The sequence below is a fragment of the Grammomys surdaster genome, unplaced genomic scaffold, assembly GCF_004785775.1.
Source record: "Grammomys surdaster isolate TR1022 unplaced genomic scaffold, NIH_TR_1.0 125878, whole genome shotgun sequence".
NCBI classification, from domain to species: domain Eukaryota; kingdom Metazoa; phylum Chordata; class Mammalia; order Rodentia; family Muridae; genus Grammomys; species Grammomys surdaster.
The window spans coordinates 520,159-540,952 of NW_021620703.1; the positions used below are offsets into that span (position 1 = coordinate 520,159).

General features: G+C 43.7%; 1 protein-coding gene and 1 non-coding gene across 2 annotated transcripts in view; one reads left to right on the forward strand and one right to left on the reverse strand.

Annotated features, from left to right (window-relative positions):
- The window catches only part of Tmem117 (transmembrane protein 117), a 437,212-nt gene that overhangs the window by 377,494 nt on the left and 38,924 nt on the right, over positions 1–20,794 (reverse strand). The window lies entirely within an intron of this gene.
- Positions 7,637–7,768, forward strand: LOC114608222. Its single transcript, XR_003709320.1, has one exon. It is a non-coding gene; the product is annotated as a small nucleolar RNA SNORA17 (small nucleolar RNA).

Genomic DNA, 20,794 nt, shown 5'->3' on the forward strand with positions numbered 1-20,794 from the left:
CTGTGTGCACAGTGAACAGCTGCGCTTCCGAACAGAGACGGGGCTGTCTCGGACTTATGCTCTGTAAGACACATTTATAGAATGTCATTCATGTATAAAGGATGCATTTAAAAAAAAAAAGAAAAAAGAAAAGAAAAAGGAAAAAAAGGATGCATTTTAAAACACTCCTGAAAATAACACAATGGGAAGTGCTGGGTTTCAGGAGGTGTGATGATAATAAAAGGTGTATTTAAAGGGAGAAAAGCATTTGAGAATCTCTACAAATGGAAGCTATACTTAGTTAGGGCTGAGGGGGAGAGAGGATGAAGATTCAGTCACAGGGCAAACAGTAAGAGGAGAACACAAGGAGAAAGCTGCAGACAGTTGGTATGGGAGCACCATGGATGAAGGAAAGGCAGACTGCATCCAGCAAACATCAGCCTGGAAGAGACTGAGAGGGACAGAGACGGGAGTGCCCCTGATCTGCGGACAGTGACTCGGATGACATCGGTTTTGATCTGCACAGTGAGTTCTTGAACATTACACATTGAAACATCATTAAAACAGTTGCCACCAAAAGAGACCTACACATCAAAGCCATAAAAACCACCATTGTCTCATACCTGTCAAAACGGCTATTTATTTATTTATTTATTTAGGTATCTGGTTGTTCAAGACCAGGTTTCTCCTGGCTGTCTCTCTTTCTGTAGATCAGGTTGGCCTCCAATTCACAGAGAACCGCCTGCCTCTGTCTCCCAAGCGCTGGAAGATGGCTATTGTTGACGTTTAGTCTGTTGCTATGCACTGTAATGGAAGTCCTGTACCCAAGGTCTAGTCCTAGGAGTGAATTACTGTGTTTACATGCTGGTTAAATTAAATTGGCGACAGCCAATTAACTGGAGGGATTAGAGGTTGGTAGGTTTTGAGTTGCCTGGTTGAGGGTGGAGAAGAGAGAGGAGTGAGGAGAGACCAGGGGGAGGAGGATGAAGAACTCAGAGAGAGGAAGAGGGAGATGGACCATGACCACATAGCCAGGAGAAACAGCAAGTATCTGGGGTACACCGCTGTGGATGTAGCCAGGCCAGCAGTGAGAAGAACAGTTTAGGGGTTACCCACCAGTAACTGCCAAAACCAAATAAAATAACCATAGTCTGAGTCTCATTTATTTGATGTTAGTCAGAGATATGTTTAAATTGATTGTACTATAGGTATTATTAACAACAACAAAAGGTAAGTAATAGCTAGGATGTGGAAAAGTTATAACTCCTAGAGAGTGTTGGTGGGAACTAAAAACGAAGCATCCAATGTGGGAAACACTATGGAAGTCTCTCAAAAAAAAATTAAAATTAGGGCTGAGCATGATCCTGAGGATATTCTCTTAGCCACGGTCATGTAAGCAGTCCTTATTAAACTCTCTCTCTCTCTCTCTCTCTCTCTCTCTCTCTCTCTCTCTCTCTCTCACACACACACACACACACACACACACACACACACACACAGGAATGTTGAAAGGAATATGGTTGAGAAGAAGAATGTTAGGGACACTAAGTGTTAACAGAGAGAGTGACTAACCAATCACACTGCGGTGGGTTGAATCCCTGGCCCAAGGGAAGTAGCACTATTAGGAAGTACAGTCTCATTGGAGTAGGTGTGGCCTTGTTGGAGGAAGTTCATTACTGTAGGAGTGGGCTTTGAGGTCCTGTGATTAAGTTCCACCCAATTCAGAAGAGAGCCTCCTTCTGGCTGCCTTGGGAACAAGACGTAGAACTCTCAGCTCCTTCTCTAGAACCATGTCTGCCTGGATGCTGCCATGCTTCCCACAATGATGATAATGGACTGGACTCTGAACCTGTAAGCCAGCCTCAGTTAAATGTTGTCCTTATAAGAGTTGCCTTGGTCATGGTGTCTCTTCACAGCAAGGAAACTCTTACTAAGATACACATGGTGTGTGTGTGTGTGTGTGTATCCCCCGTGTATGTGTCTCTATGTGTGTATCTGTGTCTGTGTGTTTGTGTATCTGTGAATGTGTGGGTGTCTTTGTGTGTGTGTGTGTTTGTGTGTGTGTGTGCTGTGTCTATGTGTGTCTTGGTGCGTCTGTGTGTCTGTGTCTGTGTATGTGTCTCTATGTGTGTATCTGTGTCTGTGTGTGTATGTGTGGGTGCCTGTGTCTATGTTTTTGTATGAGTGGGTGTACCAATGAGGCCCACAGCTTACTGGCCTGCTCAAGGCACTTGCTCAGCTTTCTTCCTTACACAACCTACCACCACACAAGTAGGTACAATAGGCTGGGCCTTCCCACATCAATCATCAACTTAAAAAATAATAAATGCCCACCAAGGCTTTCCTACAGCCCGAGCTGATGGAGACATCTTTTTAACTCTAGTGCCCTCTTCCTAGGTGACCCAAACTTGTGCCAAGATGACAAAAACTAAGCAGCCTAAGCCCCAAGATTCTAAGCTTTAAAAATCACATGGAAACAACTCCTTCATAAAGTAACAATTTAAAGATGTCTTAAAGGAGGTGTGAATAATACAACCGCTCTGAAATTCAGGTGACATTATGAACATTCCTGGCTTTATTTTGCTCAAGAACTTTAAAAAATGAGTTCTCTGCAGACATTCGCTGTGGTGCAGTGAGTAAGGGGATGAGCTCTAGCACAGGAAACTGAGACTGGTAACTGGCTTAGCCACCACAGCTCATTGGAGTGACAGTGAGCCAGTGTCTTACCTCTTCTGCAACATGTAAAAATGGAAGTGATAAAATTAACCACCACATAGGACTTTTAATAGCCTTGCCACTTAGAAGCCACTGGCTAATGTGCCTGACAGAGGAATACGTGGTGAAGGTGCCTTGGTGTCCTTGCCTCTGTCATTGTCATTATCAACAAACATGCCTGGAGGCCTGCATGCCACCCATCACAACTAGAAGAGGGCATAGGACAGTCTGGGTTAAACAATCATGCTAACGAATGGGTTCAGGTCATCTGAATATGTGCTAGAAAGATACAATGTCGATATGGATCTGCTGGTTGCAAGAAAGAAGAATGAACCCATGTTGGGGGGCAGCAGAGGGGAGTGTTCACTCTAAGATCTGGACTATCAGATCAGTAACCTAGATCTCCTGTAAGCCAAGCAGAAATCAGAAAGAGCTAGTGACTCTGCCATGCATATCTGCCTGACTCATGGTTTAAGTCCTTCAGCACTGAGGCTGGAATAGGGAAGCCAGCAGCGGTGGCTTACGATGGTTAACTTCGGAGATGAAGAGTGAGCACTGCCAGACTCAGCACTTGCAACTTCAAGCCACGGGAATGTAGCATGTGCTATTCTGCTTCTGGTTATGGGAAAGATTTCTGAGCAAAGACATTCACACAGTGGCCCAGGTACCAAGGGAAAGGCAGGATGCTAAACACTTCATATCTATCTCCAACGAGACAGCAGAGTTTCCTGGCTAATGGGTGTATGGCAACTCAACAAAACATAGCAAGATAAACGTGGACTCCAGAACTCAAGGCTACTGAACACCACAGAGCAATATCAGGACTCCGTAACTGTTGCTTTTCTTGTGATCACAGGCCTACTTGTGCGGGGCCTCTGCCTGCTGCTGTGGCCCCATCACTGAGAGAGTATCAAGAGAATATTGCTAGCCCCCAAAAAAAGATCAAATTTCAACAGCTAAAGTGCTGTTGCTACTGAATGCCTCCTTTTTTAATTGTTGTAAAGTCAAATACATAAAAGTCAATCTTCACGAGTCAGGCACTCTCTGTATCATGGTACAGGAGTGGGCACCATTCATGTCAAGGTACAATGTGACATCCTGTAGCCAGTAGGATAGACTTATAATTATTTTGATGACTTGAAGATGCAAAAATCATGAAGATAATGAATATGCACAGAGATTATTGTTTCATAAGTACATGTACATATGAAAATATACCCAAATATTAGCACTGGTATTCTCTAGTTGACAGGATTACCGGAAGTTGGTTTTTTTTTCATTAAATTCTGTTTACTAATTCAAGTAAGATTTTCCTAGGAAAACAGAAAGGTTGTCGTGTTTGACATTAAGCGCAGCGTCTTCCCACTGTGCCCTCCCCTTATGCTCCTCCTGTGCCTTTCTTCTGCTCTGAGGTCTGATCTCAGCTCTGTGTGCACCTGGGTTAAGAGCATATGCTGCCTGGCACTGTGAATTTATCCATCCTGATTTTCTTACTAAACCTTAATTCCTTCCTTGACACTACTGATCACCGTGGCCCAAACAATCCTTTCGTATTATCAGACAAAAACCTGTAGAAGTAGCAGGTCGGGGGCGCAGGAAGTAAGAGTCCTGATCAGCAACAGTAATGCTCACTTCCTCTCATCCTAATACAAAAGCAAGTTTCTCTTTTCCTCCCCCTGCCCCCAGAGAACAGACAGACAGATGGGCAGACACCGCAGAGCTCAGTAAACATGGGTCCCCCTTCTTTGTTACACCACCGAGTATCCCAGAGTCCTTCATGATGAAGGAAGTCAAACAGTCAAGTTTCAACCTTTTGAAGCTTCCAGCTTCCTCTCCCTTTGATCTCAATGTTTCAAAATATCTGTGTGGCTTTTGGACAGCTCCTCCATCCAAAGTGAATCCGTTCTACGAATGAGAGCAAAGATGCCCACTGTCACTCCCTGATGTCATCAGCCCAGGTATGCTCAGCAGGAAAAGTAATCCATGGTTCTCTCACTGTGTCTCCTGCAAGGCTCTCTCACGCATTCAGCTGGAGGCTATAAGCTCCAATGGCCGGGCCTTTATCCATTCTCCTCGCCACTGACTGCCTACCACAGGCTAGGCACACAGAAGGAGCACTACAAGACGCTGTGCAATGGACAATTATTTCATTCAGTCACCAGATCAGATTCAGAACAAGAATAAGATGGGCAAATGTGATCTTAGCATGGCCAAAGGACGTGCTGAGTGACCCAGATGCTCAGAAGGCTTGCCAGTCTAAGAGAGGAAGGAAGACAGGAAGAGGAGCCACAGTCAGGGCGTGTTCTCTGACACAACTGTCTCTCTCTCTGCAGAGGACCATTCCAACCCTCCCTTCCTCTCTGCCTACCCCAACCCACACTGGTAATTATTTGCAGGCTGTAGGTTCATAGCTTGCATTGATAGAATAGAGGGACCAAGAACCTACTCTTCCGATCTGCTAGGTCCTCCCCAGAATGTACCAGAAACATGGAAAAGATAAAGTATATCTGCCTTTCACACTGGGTATTTACACCTAATATCCAAACAGCGCACTAGAGAATTACTTGTATTGAAATGAATCACAGAGAACCCATGAGACCTTTTGTTAACTGTTAAATTTAAAATTCAGTTCCTTGTAACATTGCAGCTTTCGACTGCATTTCTGTAAACCTAAATGAAAACCAATTATTTTTCTTTATTCCATGATGATAGTAAACAAAGAACATGAAAGATTTCGTGACGTTTCTTTATTGTTGGGTTCGAGCGGATTGTATAGATCTGTGCCTTGCTGGAATCTAATTTATATCGACATTCTAGCGATGGTTGAGGCAGGCTACGAAAATACTGTGTTACCCGGAGGCCAAGGATATTAGTTCTAAACAGACTGAGAGCCAGACACGGAGGAGCTTGTCTCTGCCTGCTGCTCTTTCCTAGTCTCCCCCCAGATCCCTCTGAATTGATCCAGCTCTCTACCAGGAAAGCAACCCTCACCATGAGCCCCTCAAATGTAATCAAACCTGATCACAGTGCTACAGGGCGGACGACCGAACTCGCATTTTCTACTAGTTAAATATTTAGACACTAAGACATTTCAAACACGAACATGAAGCAATATGACACATTTGCTACTATTGTGTCACTAAACATTTTCCTTTTATTCTGTCTGAGACCTGTCTGGAACTCACTGTGTAGAACAGACTGACTCTGAACTCACCGAGTTCCACCTGCCTCTGCCTCTCAAGTGTTCAGAATTAATGATGTGCACCGCCATGCCCAGCCTCGACTTTTGTTTTAGTGTAAGGCATTTTCTCATGGTGGAGGGTGAGTCTAATTGTTGGATTCAAACATTTAGCATTTGATAAGAGCTCCTTGAAAGGTGTATTTCCTTGAACGTAAGAACCCACAGTCCAGGCATGGATGAACTTCCAGAGGTAGACAAGTCCCTTATGGAAAATGCAGTGTGCATATATGTTTATATGTGCACATAACCTGACAGATGTCAACTCCTCAGAATGCTTGTTGACTTTAACAAATGTACAAGACACGGCTTTATGGTTTAGAAAGTGATTATTTCCCAAAATATTTCCAGTTACTCACAATACTTTTTGAATCTTTTCCTTTGGAATGTTGTATTTAGTGAGCAATCTTGGTGATGATAAATCTTCCTTGGAGACGGTGTCTTAGTTAGGGTTTTACTGCTTTGAACAGACACCATGACCAAGGCAAGTCTTATAAAGGACATTTAATTAGGGCTGGCTTACAGGTTCAGAGATTCAGTCCATTATCGTCACAGTGGGAGCAGGGCAGCATCCAGGCAGGCATGCTACAGGCAGAGCTGAGAGTTCTATATCTTCATCTGAAGGCTGCTAGCAGAATACTGACTTCCAGGCAGCTAGGATGAGGGACTTAAAGCCCACACCCACAGTGACACACCTACTCCAACAGGGCCACACCTCCTAATAGTGCCACTCCCTGGGATGAGCATATACAAACCATCACAGACGGCTTTGACTTAAAGAGAGGGAAAAACATGGCAAGAGAATATAGTAAGTAAATGAATGCATTATTTAGTCTGGTTTTGTTGTGAGTAATATAACTACAAAATACAGGGACCTTTGGTTAGGAGATTTAAGGTAAACTAAAAGCTAAAAAACAAAACATTGAAAGTCACATGGGAAAGCACCAATAAAACATCAATACTTTATCAGATAATACTAACCAAATGGGTGAAATCATAATTTATTGTTTATTTGTTAGATAAATATTTACCGTCTTCCACCTAGCAGACACTCTTAGAAGTGGTGGGTATCATAGTTAACAAAAGCATCTACCCTCATATAGAGCTATTCTGCTGCAAGATAATTTTTTATTTTCCCTCTCCCATATCACCATGAATCAGTCAAGTGGCAGGGTCAGCTCTACACACCCATGCCCTCAGGGATGGATCTCCTGTGCACCCCTACCCTCAGGGTCAGCACTACTGTGTTCACCTAAAAATAATTTTAAATTAATTTTTTCTCTATTTTATGTGTATGGTGTTTAGTCTATACACTATGTGTGTGTGCAGCACCTGCAGAAGCAAGAGAGCAATGGACCCCCTGGAACTAGAGAAAATGGTGAGCTGCCACATGGGTGAATGGACCTAAAGCCCCATCCTCTGGAAGAACAGCCAGTGCTCTTCTGAGCCACCTCTCCAGCCCCTCTGCCACACGTTTAACAATTCAAGTAATCTAACATGCATTGCTCAACAACTAACACATAAATGTTGACAGATATAAAGAAAAATAAAATGTAAAAGGAAGTATACTACATGAAAGCATCATGTTTGGGAAGCAAACTATTCATGGCAAATGCACTCCGGTGTGTACAGTGTGGGTTGAAACAAATGAAGGGAATGGACAGGGTCGCTGTAACCAAGCACAGAAATTAAAAAGTAAACAATCCGGCCTCTGGAGGCCTTGCAGGTGTGGATGCTGTGTCACATGTACGTCAGTAGGTGGCAGAGAAGAGAGAGGCTATGTCCGCGTTCAGTGTTCTGGCCGGTGAACACCTGAATGATTAGTAGTCATTTTCTGAAAAAAGTAAGCCTGAGACAACCACCGACAGCCTGGCATCTTAAAGGCTGGTCTGAGCTCCCAGGGTAGTGGGCAAGCAGGAGACTAGAAGAACCTGCCTGGGGCGGGAACAAGCCTGAGACAGACAACCATCATATGGGGACACTGAGACCACCAAACTGGCACTCTGGAGCCCAGATAAGGCCTCCCCTGAGAGGACCACCAGACCAGTGCTGAGCAGGCCTGCCAACCATCCCCTAGATGACCCCTGCCCCATGCTATAATGCACAAGCAGGGTATAGCACTTCTGAGACCACTCCTGAGATGACCCCAGATACTCACAGATCTGGTCACCACTAAGGAAAGCAAGAAAGTGGTGGAGAATTGGAAGAGAAAGAGAAACAGAAGGACGTAAGCACAGTGAGGAAAGGCAGAACTGCAGACTTGAGGGTAGTGAGAAACAGCCTGCTATAAGTAGCCAGTGATACCTCCTGGCACCATGACAGGGTCCTGGACTGTGCTGCCACCAGGTACCACATCTGGGTTCGTGGCCCTGCAGCAGCAGAGGTCTGTTACCATCAAAGGACTAGTCTAGCCTGGCACCCAGGGACATGTTGATGTCTGAAGGCTGTGTAGAATTGGCCCCACCCCTTACCTGGGCATTATGGGAGAGCTGGTCGTGTGAGAGCAGGAAAGATGTTCCCAACCCCTAGTCAGCTGCAGCACTCCAGAGAGCAGGCCCTGCACCTCTCTTGGGCAACACAGTAGTGCTGACCCTGAGGGTATGGGTGCACAGGAGATCCATCCCTGAGGGCATGGGTGTGTAGAGCTGACCCTGCCACTTGACTGACTCATGGTGATATGGGGGAGGGAAAGATGTCCCCTGATTCATCCTTTGCCACCTACGGCAGGCAGGAGAGGTGTCACTGAGGTCATCATAGAGGGAGACCTGGCCCTGCCTCTCTGCAGGACTGTAGAGAGGGCCCTGGATGTGAGAGTTGCTGGTGAGCCATCCAGGAGGGTGTGAGCACAGGAGAGCCAGCCCTGCCTCTCGGCCTCTCCTGGGCAGCAGGGTATAGCTGGCCCTGATTGAGAGTGTGGCTGGTGAGTTGCCCGAGGGGATGAGAGGAGGAGAGCCCGTGGGCTGACTTGCTCAGATACCTCTCAGGACCAGATCTAGTGCTATGAACTGGACCCCATCGATAAACTTACTGAAGTTCATGAAAGGGCAGGTTCTTCAGATCCAAAACTATAGGATCTCCATGACACAGTGCAATAACAGGATATCCTAGAGGAATCACAGTGACGTTCCAGTACTGAACAGTATTGAGTAGCAGAAGCCAGAGGCCTCGTACCAGACCAATGGCTCACTGCAGGGAACATTTGCAAGCAAAGAAGTGTGGACAAAAGGGTAGACTGTGGGACACACTGTGTCACACTACAGCTTTAACAGTGAGATTTTTTTTTTCTTCTGGAGGGGAGGTTGCAAAGATGGAGGGGGGGTACGAGGGGAGGGGGAGATGAGTGGGATTGGGGTACATGGTGTGAAATTCACAAAGAACCAATAAAAAGTTTTTTTTAAGTAAATAATGATACTTATTTGATAATTGTGAAAGAAATGTGTGTATGTGCATTTGTGTGTGTGTTTGTTTATGTATGCATGTGTGTGTATGTGTGCACACATACTCTTTATATTTGGCCACCTGAATGAAGCAAAAGCTACAGTAAGAGCTGATTTTTTTTTAAGGATTTGAGACCCAGGACTGTGACCCTGGGATACTGAAAAGCAAAGCTGTGGGATGCACAGCAGCCTGGGACATAAGTGTGCCTCCTCCCCTTCTAGAGTGTCAGGGTGAGCCTCACCTAGAGAATCATTCATCTTCCTCGAATCTACGTGCTTTCCGTTGTTTCTAATACTCACACACTGCAGATCACAGAGCCCAGAAGAGTAGTTTTCTCACATCTTTTAAATATATACAATATATACACAAAAGGTTGAATCGGTTTAAATGACCCTAAAGTAAGCATTTATAATTGAGAGAAACATAAGAGTAAACTGTCCTGATTTTCCCAAATGAATAGATCCCTGTCTGCCCGCCACTCCTTCCTTTCTGTGGCTAGAAAATCCAAAGGGTGTCCAGTAGAATTAAGAGCATTCTAAGGAATCCTTACAATTCCAAAGCTCGAGTGCCAAGAAAGGTAGTAACACTGGAACTGTGGCTCTCATGCCTACGCTGCCTCTGTAGGGACACTCAAGAGCAGACATTTGGATATGCAGGTATTGAAGCAAATGCTATTTGCAAATGAATAAACTGGTATAAGCAAGGACTAACTGGCTTGGTATAAGGGAGGAGTTCTCTTGGGCATGGAAAGCACGAACTGGAAGATTGCTTTGTTCCCTTCTGGTGAACATGAGATCAGGGGGCAGAAGACAAGGTGCCATGGCCTCTGCAAAACCATCAGCTTCTACAAAGGAGCCAGCTGAGACCCAGCTGGGATAGGACTTGGGAGGGAGTCTAAGTCTGGGAGGAGTTAAGATCTGTATGTCAGTACTTTGGCAATTGGCCACCTATTGTGCTCACATCCTCTGCAGACCAGAAGTTAAGGTTGGCTCAATATGTGTAAACTGAGTCAGGAAGTACACACTGTGGGGCATGGGACACAAAAGTAGACACTTTTGTCTACAGATTCCTATACAGTGAGTAGCTTGCCCTGCCATTTGACCTAGCAACAGAATATTTTATCTGCCCAGTCATAGATTTTCTTACTAGTTTCACTCAGATACCAAAGGAAGTCTCTCAATGTTTTAACAAGGTTATATCTACATTATGGGATGTTGCATATAAGCTAGGTGATACTCAAGAATTCTCATGTTAAAGGTTGAGACACGATGAACTCCCACATCATAAAGAACTACAGATAAAAAGGTCCTAAGGAAAGTCTCCCGTTAGCGTGTTCTCTAGTGAATCTCTGTCATTGCATGATGCGTGCACATGTCGTAGCGCAGAAGAAAGAAGACTCACCTTTTCCATTTGAGAGGATGCCGCGCTGCTCGTGCAAACTGACCTTAGAAAAACGAAAATGCTAGTTTCTAAAAAGATGATAATAGATGAGGCAGTGGTGGCACAAACTTTAATCCTAGCACCAGGGAGGCAGAGGCAGGTAGATCACTGTGGGTTTGAGATCGACAACCCTGGTCTCCAGAGTGAGTTCTAGGATAGCCAGGACTACACAGTGAAACTCTGTCTTCAAAAACCAAATATAGATAGATAGATAGATAGATAGATAGGTAGATAGATGATAGATAGATAGATGATAGATTGATAGACAGATGATAGATAGATAGATAGATGATAGATAGATAGATAGATAGATAGATAGATAGATGATAGATAGATGATAGATTGATAGACAGATGATAGATAGATAGATAGATAGATAGATAGATAGATAGATAGATAGATAGATAGATAGACAAGACAGATAGAATAATAGTATCTGGTGAAATGGCCACACATTTACTTACTAGCCCAATGTTCAGCAAATACTTCATGGTTAAACGTGATATCGATGAAGGTAGAGAAAGGAGCTTTGTTTCATATTGTGGAGGGAAAGCGGAGCCCTCAGAACGGTGGTATTTGAGCACATAAAGGACTCATTGAGGCAGAGGGAACGCTCACTCACCACTCCTGGTGGGAGAAAGATGAGAAAGGACAGGATTCCTGTGCCAAGAGGTCAGATACCCAGAGCTCCAAGGATAGGCACAGAAACAGTCCAGACTGGGCTGGGCTGTGATGTGAAGAACAGTCTCTGTGTTACATAATCCTTAAGAGAAACAACGTACTGTCAAGTTCTTTTTAAGGTCAGATATATCAACGTTTTAACATTTTCTCTAATGTCAGCACTTCCCTGGAGCCCTCAGCTCAGACCATAGGTGTTCCTGTCATCTACTGCTCTGTCTTGTTTTAATCTAAAAAGGGAGCAAGGGGGCTTCAGATATTATAGCCAATTGTAAATGAAATTGAGTGAATATTATTAATGCTACACATGAAAATCCATCTAACTGAATTTTCTCCCATGCTGCTATTTTCATCTGTGAAGAGAGAAATGGCTTAAATCTGGCTGCGTTACTCTGTGTTCATTAACTTCCTCTGGTACTCAATTGACCCCCTGTCCTCAGCACTCAATTTTGTAAGAAAGTTCCTAATAAAATGCCAGCAAAAGGGAAACTACTCATGCCTCAAGACCTACAGTAATAGATAAATTTCCTTTACCGAATCTCAAGGTACACACTTTACTTAGTTTTTAGTCAAATATGTATGTGTGTCCATGCACACATATGTGTGCACATGTCTATCTGTGTGTATGTGTATTGTGTGTGTGTATATATATGTGAATGCCTGTGACTGTAGTATGTGTGTATCTGTGGCTATATGTGTATGTACATGTATATGTGTATGTGTGTATGTATGTATATCTGTATATGTGTATACATATAGTGTTATATGTATGTGTACATGTATGCATGTGTGTATACGTGTGCATGTGTATATGTATGTATATATGTGTATATGTTTGTGTGTTTGGTGTATGAGTGTGGAGGCCAGAGTATGCTATACTATAAAGTATCTGCCATGTAGCACCAAGATAAGCCTGATAAATATTTTATTATTTTCCTGAATGTAACTGGACTCCATAAAAATCTAGCGACTTTGGGAGGCCTTCAAATTGGCAGGACTACAGTTATTAATGTCAGCATTTAGGAATTCAATCAATACCTCCTAAGTTTTCCAGAAAAGGTTAAAAAAAAAAAAAGTCTTGAGGCCTCCGGTCTGTGATTTGAAAGTGATGGGCCGTGTGTTTTCTTTTTTCTATTTAAAGCTCTACTGAGCTTTGTCCCTGCTGAGCTACTCGGAGTTTTAATCATGTATCCAGTATTTTTATTCAACGTGAAAATGTCACTTGAGTAATTAAAGATTTGTTCTCTAATCTATCAACTTAATGCAAGTGTTAAATGACACTGAGTCCAGGGCTGTCCCTTCTAGATCACCTTATAAAACATTCATAGTCACCTTTGGGTGACAGTCTCATGCTCTGTCTTATCCCAAAACCCCACCCTATGCCACTTAAGCCCTCCTGGGTATTCATTCTTATCTTGGGCATTGGCCCAGTAGCATCCTCATGAGGAAAGAACTTTAGCTCAGTATAGAACTAGATATCAGGTCAGCCCTGCTATTGGTCTGACTACTGACTCTAGACTAGAGTTCTAATAACAGGCTCTGCCTTGTCTCTGAAACCAAGTGCCAATGGATCCCCTAGATGTGTTTATTAGGCCCATGTCTTATCTCCTTACAGTCTGAATACTCTGTCCTAATAAAACCATTGTCTTCCCTCTGAATATCAAAAGACCTTCCCAAATAGACCTCCACCACCCATGTCTAAAATTATGTCCTAGCTCCACGGCCTTTCCCATCTCAAAAATCCCTCATTCAAAGAGTGTGGCTTGCCTGAATTTCTGAACCCCTAAACCTCCTCTGCTGCAGTGGATACTGGTTGAGACTGATCTCTCTCAAGATACAAAACAGCTGGTTGTCACTCACCAACGGAAGGCAAAAGTGGTCAAAAAGAGTTTTAACGGACTTGCCCATTTTCACGGGTTGAGTAACCAAAATCCTTACCAAAAGTCATTAAGTATTAACATGGTCTTTCCCTCTATAAATGCTATCATTATCATCACACAATACACCGAAACCAGTAAAAATCTTATATGGTACAAAGAAATGGCCAGTATTTTATGACTATTTAATGCCATTCCCTCTTAGGCTCTTGAAACAATGAGAAGGCAAAGATTCCTAATTCCTCAGAATATGTACATTGTGGTAAGATTGCCCCCCAATCCCTGCCTCCCACCTCCAGGCTCCATGTAGGCTCATAGATTTGAATGCTTAGTCACAAGAAAAATGGCTCTATTTAAAAGCACTAAGTGGCATGGCCTTGTTGGAGAAAGTGTGTCACTGGGGGTGGCCTTTGTGGCTTCAAGAGTCCAAGTCAGGCCCAAGGGCTCTCTTTTTCTGCTGCCTGGGGGTGTGGGTGCAGAACTCTCAGCTCCTCCTCCAGCATCATGTCTGCCTGTGTGGTACCGTGCTCCCTACCCTGATGATCCTGGACTAAACCTCTGAAACTGTAAGCCCCACAATTAAACATTCTTTTATAAGAGTTGCTGTGCTCATGGTGTCTTTCCATAGCAATAGAACACTGACTGAGGCATATATACTCTTCTCCTTTTTGAAACGCCGATTTTACAAGTGCCTTCCTTGCTTCGTCTGCTTCTCATAGATCCTCCGAGAAGTCACAGGTCCAGGACACTCTCCTTCTGTCACTCTGTGAGTAGAAGTTTAGCTCACAGTGTTCTTGCTAAAGAAAATGAGAAGCATGCATTGGTTAAAGAGAGCAGAACAAATGATATAGTGCTAGAGCCCTTGTAGAAAAATGGCTCTCATGTCTGCCGTGGGAGCATAACATATTCTGCTCCTTTGAAAATGCCACCGCACAGTGGCTTCTATGGCTGTTTAAAAAGTCAGCACATTTCCTGAAAACTCTTTTCTAAAGGCTCTTCCTACATAAGACACTGAGAAAAAGATTTAGATACAAAGACATTCCCATGATATTAACAGACAAGAAAAAGAAAGGAAAAAAGAAAAGGTCAGCAGAAGGAATGGAATTTGATGCAGCACGTTACAATGTATCTCTGTGATGAGAAACCTGGCAACCATTAAAAGTCATGTTAGCTCACGAAACACAAAGAGCCTGGGATGATATAGGAACAAAAACACATTCACCTTAGTCCAGAATGGTAGAACAGGGTCTGACTTTTCTTTACTGGAGTCAGAGCTAGGTTCTCATGCAGCCCAGGCTGACCTTAAAATTACTAAGGAGCCAAAGATGACCTAGACTTTGGATCTTCCTGCCTTCACCTTCCTAGTGCTGGACCACTAGGGCTGGGCTCATGGAGTGCTGGGAATTGAACCCATGGCTTTGTGCACACAAGGAAAGCACAACACCCTCTTCCAGCTGAACAGCATCCCTAGCCTTTAATTTTCTTTATTGCCTCCTTCCCTTTTTGTTTTTCTTCTTCCTTCCTTCCTTCCTTCCTTCCTTCCTTCCTTCCTTTTCTCCCTTCTAACTCCCTTCCTCATTTGTTCTTTGTCTTGTAATCTCTAAATGCTCTGTACAAAACATGCATCACTTTTTAAACAGACTTTATTTTTATTTTTAAATCATGTGCATGGTTATGAAAGTGTGTGCTTCTGCAATGCCTGCAGAAGCCAGAAGAGGGTATTGGATCCCCCGAATTGGAGTTACAAAATAAAGTCACCCAATGTGGGTGCTGGGAACTGAACTCAGGTCCTCTGCAAGAGTAGTATGAGCATCCTGATGGCTGAACCCTCTCTCCAGCCCCCATATTCATCACTTTCAGAGTAAACTCTAAATAAATAAATAAATAAATAAATAAATAAATAAATAAATAAATAAATAACAAAGGGGCTTAAGTTTGATGGAGTGAAAATATCTTCAAGTATCATAAAGCAAGACTTGGTTTCTCTGTAGATTCTTTAATATGTGAGGGAAGTGACCTCCCAGCAGAGCTGAGCTTGTAGCTCCAGCTTCTCACTCTACCCATATGGCAGCTAGAAGTGATAACACTGAGAGCCAACTGCTCCCTGGGTAGAAAGAAAGATTCATCCAGGATTAAACCGCCAGGGCCATCTTGTGGTGTGGGGGTGGGGTAGAGTGGAGAAGAGCAAAATGGCAGAAAAGATAGCAGATTTTATTTGACACTCAGTAGGGTGGAGATCTGAGCTGATACAGGCTGTCTGGATTGATCCAGAACTAGGTGCCCTTGGCAGAGGAAGTTGACCTTTGGAGGAAGGTTGATTAAGGGAGGTTCCTGGGGAACAGAACTGTCTTAGTAGATCTACTTTTCCAGTGAAAGGAACCCTTTACACTTGTTTTCCTGGTAACCATCCTGCTGTTTGCCTGGCCAGAGACCTTCTATTTAGGACAATGTCACCAGCACTGCCTTTGGGGGTCAGGGGGACATTGGATCTGGCAGTACCCACCTCATCACTACAATGTTGCCCAAGCAGCTCATTGAGATGAACTTTAAGGAAAAAAGTAAGCAAATTAAACCAACCAACCACTGAACTATATGTAAACAACATTTCAAATGCATATGTCAAAGCAAACCCCATGCATTAAAACACAGAAGGTGTGCACTGCAGTTAATAGACTCTGGTGTTTGTGAACACATTTAGGAAATAGCACTGAGTGGAATCCAAATCTAAAAGTATAAAGTCACACTGAATTTAAAACCAACCAGTTTAACAGGGAAGGGGCACGGGTGGCGTCAACACTGCCGTCCACTTTGGGCCAGCTTTACAGACTTATGTAGTCAGGGTAAAATGGATGTACGTGTGAATCCTCGTTATAAACTTGTTCAGGTCTCAGGAAGCCATTACTGCAAGGTCACACATGAAGCAGTGATATATCCAGCTGTCCTGCCTGCAGACTCAGCTTCTCTGCTGCACCACTTGGACCTGGGCATAGAGTGGGCACTGAGCACTGGGCTCAGAACAGCAGTCACGCTGATAACTGCTTCCTAAAGAATCCAAATGAGAGGAAAACATTTAAATGTTATAATGAATTCCAGGGGTTTTTTTTTTCCTAACAAAATTGGTCTATTAAGAAAACACAACACAATTTCCCAAGTGAGTCCAATGAACAGAATTCAAAATATACTAATTTCCTGTTGTGAGTAAACACAACTGCAATGTGACATTTGCTATTATTGCTACTCTGAGACTCATGTGGTCCTCTGGTGTTTCACACTCCGTATAAAATCTCCCCAGCACATACTGAAAATGAGTTTATCTCTTTGATGATACAGAAGATAGCTCAGAATCCTTCACAGTTATGAAGATGAATTACCAAAGCAGCTTAGAGAGGGTCTCATCAGCACAGACATTCAGAAAACTGATTTTAGAAAACCTGACTCTCACTACGTTACAAACTCATTACTAACAGGATGCCTTCCACTAGAGCTAAGAAAAGCATTTGGGGTTTCCTAATTGAACATACTCAGGACCAGACTTGAAGAAATGGGGTTACATAAAGCAGCCACTCTCCTGTGCCAGGACTAGGATATGTACAGAATACTAAGCAACATTAAAGATTTCTTTGTGAGGCCAGGGGCCGAATGCTGAAGATCTTTTAATCTTGGCTAAATGCCTGGTTATCTGCATATCACATTTTCTCAAATATCCACTGACCGATGCTGCTGCATCCTAGCTGAAAACAGTGGTCACTCTCTTCGTGAGGTGAAGTGGAATCCGGAAGTTTTCGACTCAGTCAAATAGGCCATCTCCCTGCTACTGGAATTCCACTTCCACCTTAGAGCCAACCCTACTTTCCGTAGATCTTCTTAGACTCCTCTGGCCTACTGTGAGCGCTATCAAATCAGTTCAAGAGTTGAATTTCAAGGCAAGTATAATGTAAGAGAAGCAGCGAGCTCGAGAACAACCAGGCCTGTGTGAGACATTGTGAGGTAAGTTACTTAATACCAATATCACGTGGTGCTCTCACCCATGGAAACCTGTCTGAAAGACACCATAGTAGGCCAACGAGATCAGTTCACTCCTGGGACTCTGGCATGCACGTTTTTCTTGTATCCTAGACATCTGGAATGGATCACAGAGAAGAAGAAAATGGCCTCCATCTTCCACCCAAATCTACATCCATTTGATCTTCTCGTGTGGGATTGAAGGAGGGTCTGCATTTCCCATTACTCTCATAGTCATAATGATCATTGTTAATCATAAAGTGTCATCAAACTCCAGCCTGACACTAAAGGTACCTAGCAACGTCAGAAAGCTCAAAAACAGATCACTAAAGGAAAACACATACTGTTTTCAGAAAATAAAAAGGTACAAGGAGTCAGACTCATTGAAAGGAAATTCTTTAAAATGCATACAAGATCTATGCATAGCCTCTTAGAGGGGACTATTAGGAATTTTTCTTGATCTGTTAAGTTTCAGATGACAATAAGCAAAACCATAGAAGGCAGAAATCAGGGCTGTGAGCGAGCAGGAGGATGGAGAAGGAGGAGCAGGCGGGGAGGATCGAGGAAGGATGTGTGAAGTATGTGTGTTCTGTTAAACATCATCTGCATAGAGATGACAGTCGATGCCAGAGAGACTGATTGGAACAATGGGAGTGTGAAGAGGGGTAAAAGCCAGAATAAAACCTGTGTTCAGTGGTGTCGGGAGCAGCCTTGCTTTCACTGAAGGCCTAAAATCAGCAATAGGCCTGCGTCAGTCATACATTCCTGCTAACACAAAGTCTTGGTCTCTGTGGAAAAACACTGACCCTAGAACAGATAACTAGATCTTGTAAATTAGCAGCCTTAGTGGAAAACTACCAGCCTGGATAGTCATAGACCTTGTGGATAAGTAGCCTTGGTGGAAAGTACCAGCTTAGATAAGAAACAAGTGAATCACAGAGAGAGTCATAGTGATCTGTTCCCTGCTTCTTCACTCAGCTGATACCCTGTTCTGGAAGATATCTATACTCCCCCTGAGAACACCTATGCTCCTGCGTTATCCCCTTCTCCACATCCTACCTCCAGGTGTATATAACCCCTGTGTGAAAAAATTAAAATTGGTGGTTTGATCAGACTATAGATAAGCCGCCTGTCCTTTGTGCCCCCTGTCCCCCAGTTCTCTCTTCCAGGTCTTCTGATCCCAGTTCAATGCCCTGTGAGACTGGGGCACAATGGACTAGAGAAGGAGCTTCTGCTGGCAAGTGCGGAGGGGCCATCAGGTGAGAGATCAACAGGATAATTCAGGACCACACATGCAAAGGGAAACAACCATTCCAAGAAGGTGGCTCCGAGCAGGAGCTTAAGACTATAGCACAAGACTGAAGCGTGTGTGTTCTGAGAAGATTGGGCCCAGTGCTGTGCTGGTGACAGCAATGTAGATGGAAAGAGAGGGCTCCATACAGCTGTAGTGAAGGATTTACTTAACATCATGAGACTCTCACAGGGACAGAAGCTAAAGCCCAGGCTTACAGGGACTAGAAGCAATTAGGATCAGCTCACCCAGAACTTTCATGGTCTATCTCACCTATATCTGCTTCCCTTGGGGCAGCTTCCTCTCCGTGAGCACAGGTCAGTATGATCAAAATGGTCACCAACTCAATCACACATTAAATAACAGGGCCAAAGCATCCACACAACTGGAAACATCCTTGTCTCAATACACACGTGTGGAAGAAGATGATCTGATACACCGTGGGCCAGCCAGTGAGTCCATCAGCCTTGGGTGATTCGAACCTTCCATCCAGATAGCCGTGGGGATGGAGGAGGAAGCCACGTGGCCTAATCATGTCCACCCAGGCCTTCTGTAAAGATGATGGGCTGAGGCAGTACTGGAAGGCGTGGTCAAGGTGGATCATGAACATTATGTTCGGCCAACTTTGAAGTGGCTGCTAAAACTAACTCAGTGTTCAAATCACATCAAACCGTCCACCCCATACTTCCTGATACACACTCAACTCACGGTGCCTCTTCATAAGCATCCTCACAGTGGGGGACTCAAGGAAGCTGAAAATAATCATGATTACAAACGATAAACAATATATAACTACCACATCAAAACGCTAAGATGGCCAGGGTAAGTAGACATGATTTCGTAGAGGTGACATTTTTGCTAAGAAAGGAACAGAATTCTGATGAGACAAGACGGGGAAGGGGAGGAGATCAAGCCTGAGAGCTATTGGGCTGGACGACCCTTGATGGTAGGAAATGTCACCCACTTTCCTTTGTGTCTCAGGCTGCTTGCAAAGCAATTCATCAACATTTCATTATTAGATACCAATAAGCCTTAAACAAATAAGAGAAACACAAATGGTAGCATCAATAAAATTATTAGAGACACGGAGGCATATACCTGTAATCCTAGCAACTGGGAAAAAAATTTTAATTTGGCCCCCTTCAAAGATAGGAAAAAGATTCACTCACATGAAGGCTAAGGAGAGGCAGATGGAAGGGAGACGTTAAGGCCAGACTACAGACAGCCTTGAATGTAAAGTAAGCATTATAGTTTTACTGGGTACCTGGGTACCAGAAGTATGGCTACCTTAGAGAGAAAGCCCCTTGAGCACCCCTTATTGGAATAATGTAAGATCAGTAAACTTCCTCACCACTTCAGACAGGCGTTATGAGATTCAAATTCAATAATATAGTTGAAGATACTTTTTTCTTCTTCATATCTCCTCCAGTACCTGCCACAGAAATCTGCCCAGTCAAGGTTGGATGACTTTTACCTGTAAACTGTAAATCTAGTCACACATAAAAGGTTTACAACCCTTAGAACTTGCCCTCTGTTAGGACAGATGGATACTCGAAAGTTTTTTGTACAACTATGCGACTTTGATTATTAGTATTTTTTTAAATTGTCATACAAATGTTATTTTAAAAATAACACTTAAAAATATGTGTGAGGCTGGGCTGTGGTGGCGCATGCCTTTAATCCCAGCACTTGGGAGGCAGAGGCAGGCAGATCTCTGAGTTCGAGAATTCGAGGCTAGCCTGGTCTACAGAGTGAGTTCCAGGACAGCCAGGGCTACACACAGAGAAACTCTGTCTCGAAAAAACCAAAAATAAAAATATGTGTGACATGAGGTGAATGTCACTGGAGAATAGAAGCTAAGGTTGTCCTATGGCCTCGGCATACGAGGACACACACAGACATCTCTGCGGTTTGTGCTTCTGGATGTCGCTTTGAGCCTTTGACAAAATCTTGTTTCTTCAGATGGGCCTGGCCTGGTGATCTCAATAATGCCATCCCCAGCCTACTGTCTTACTATCTCAGTCTCGACTAGCACCTGATGTTTGTTATATCTCTGTCCATATCCTCATCCTCTGTCTTCTATAGGGGGGAGAGAGAGAGAGAGAGAGAGAGAGAGAGAGAGAGAGAGAGAGAGAG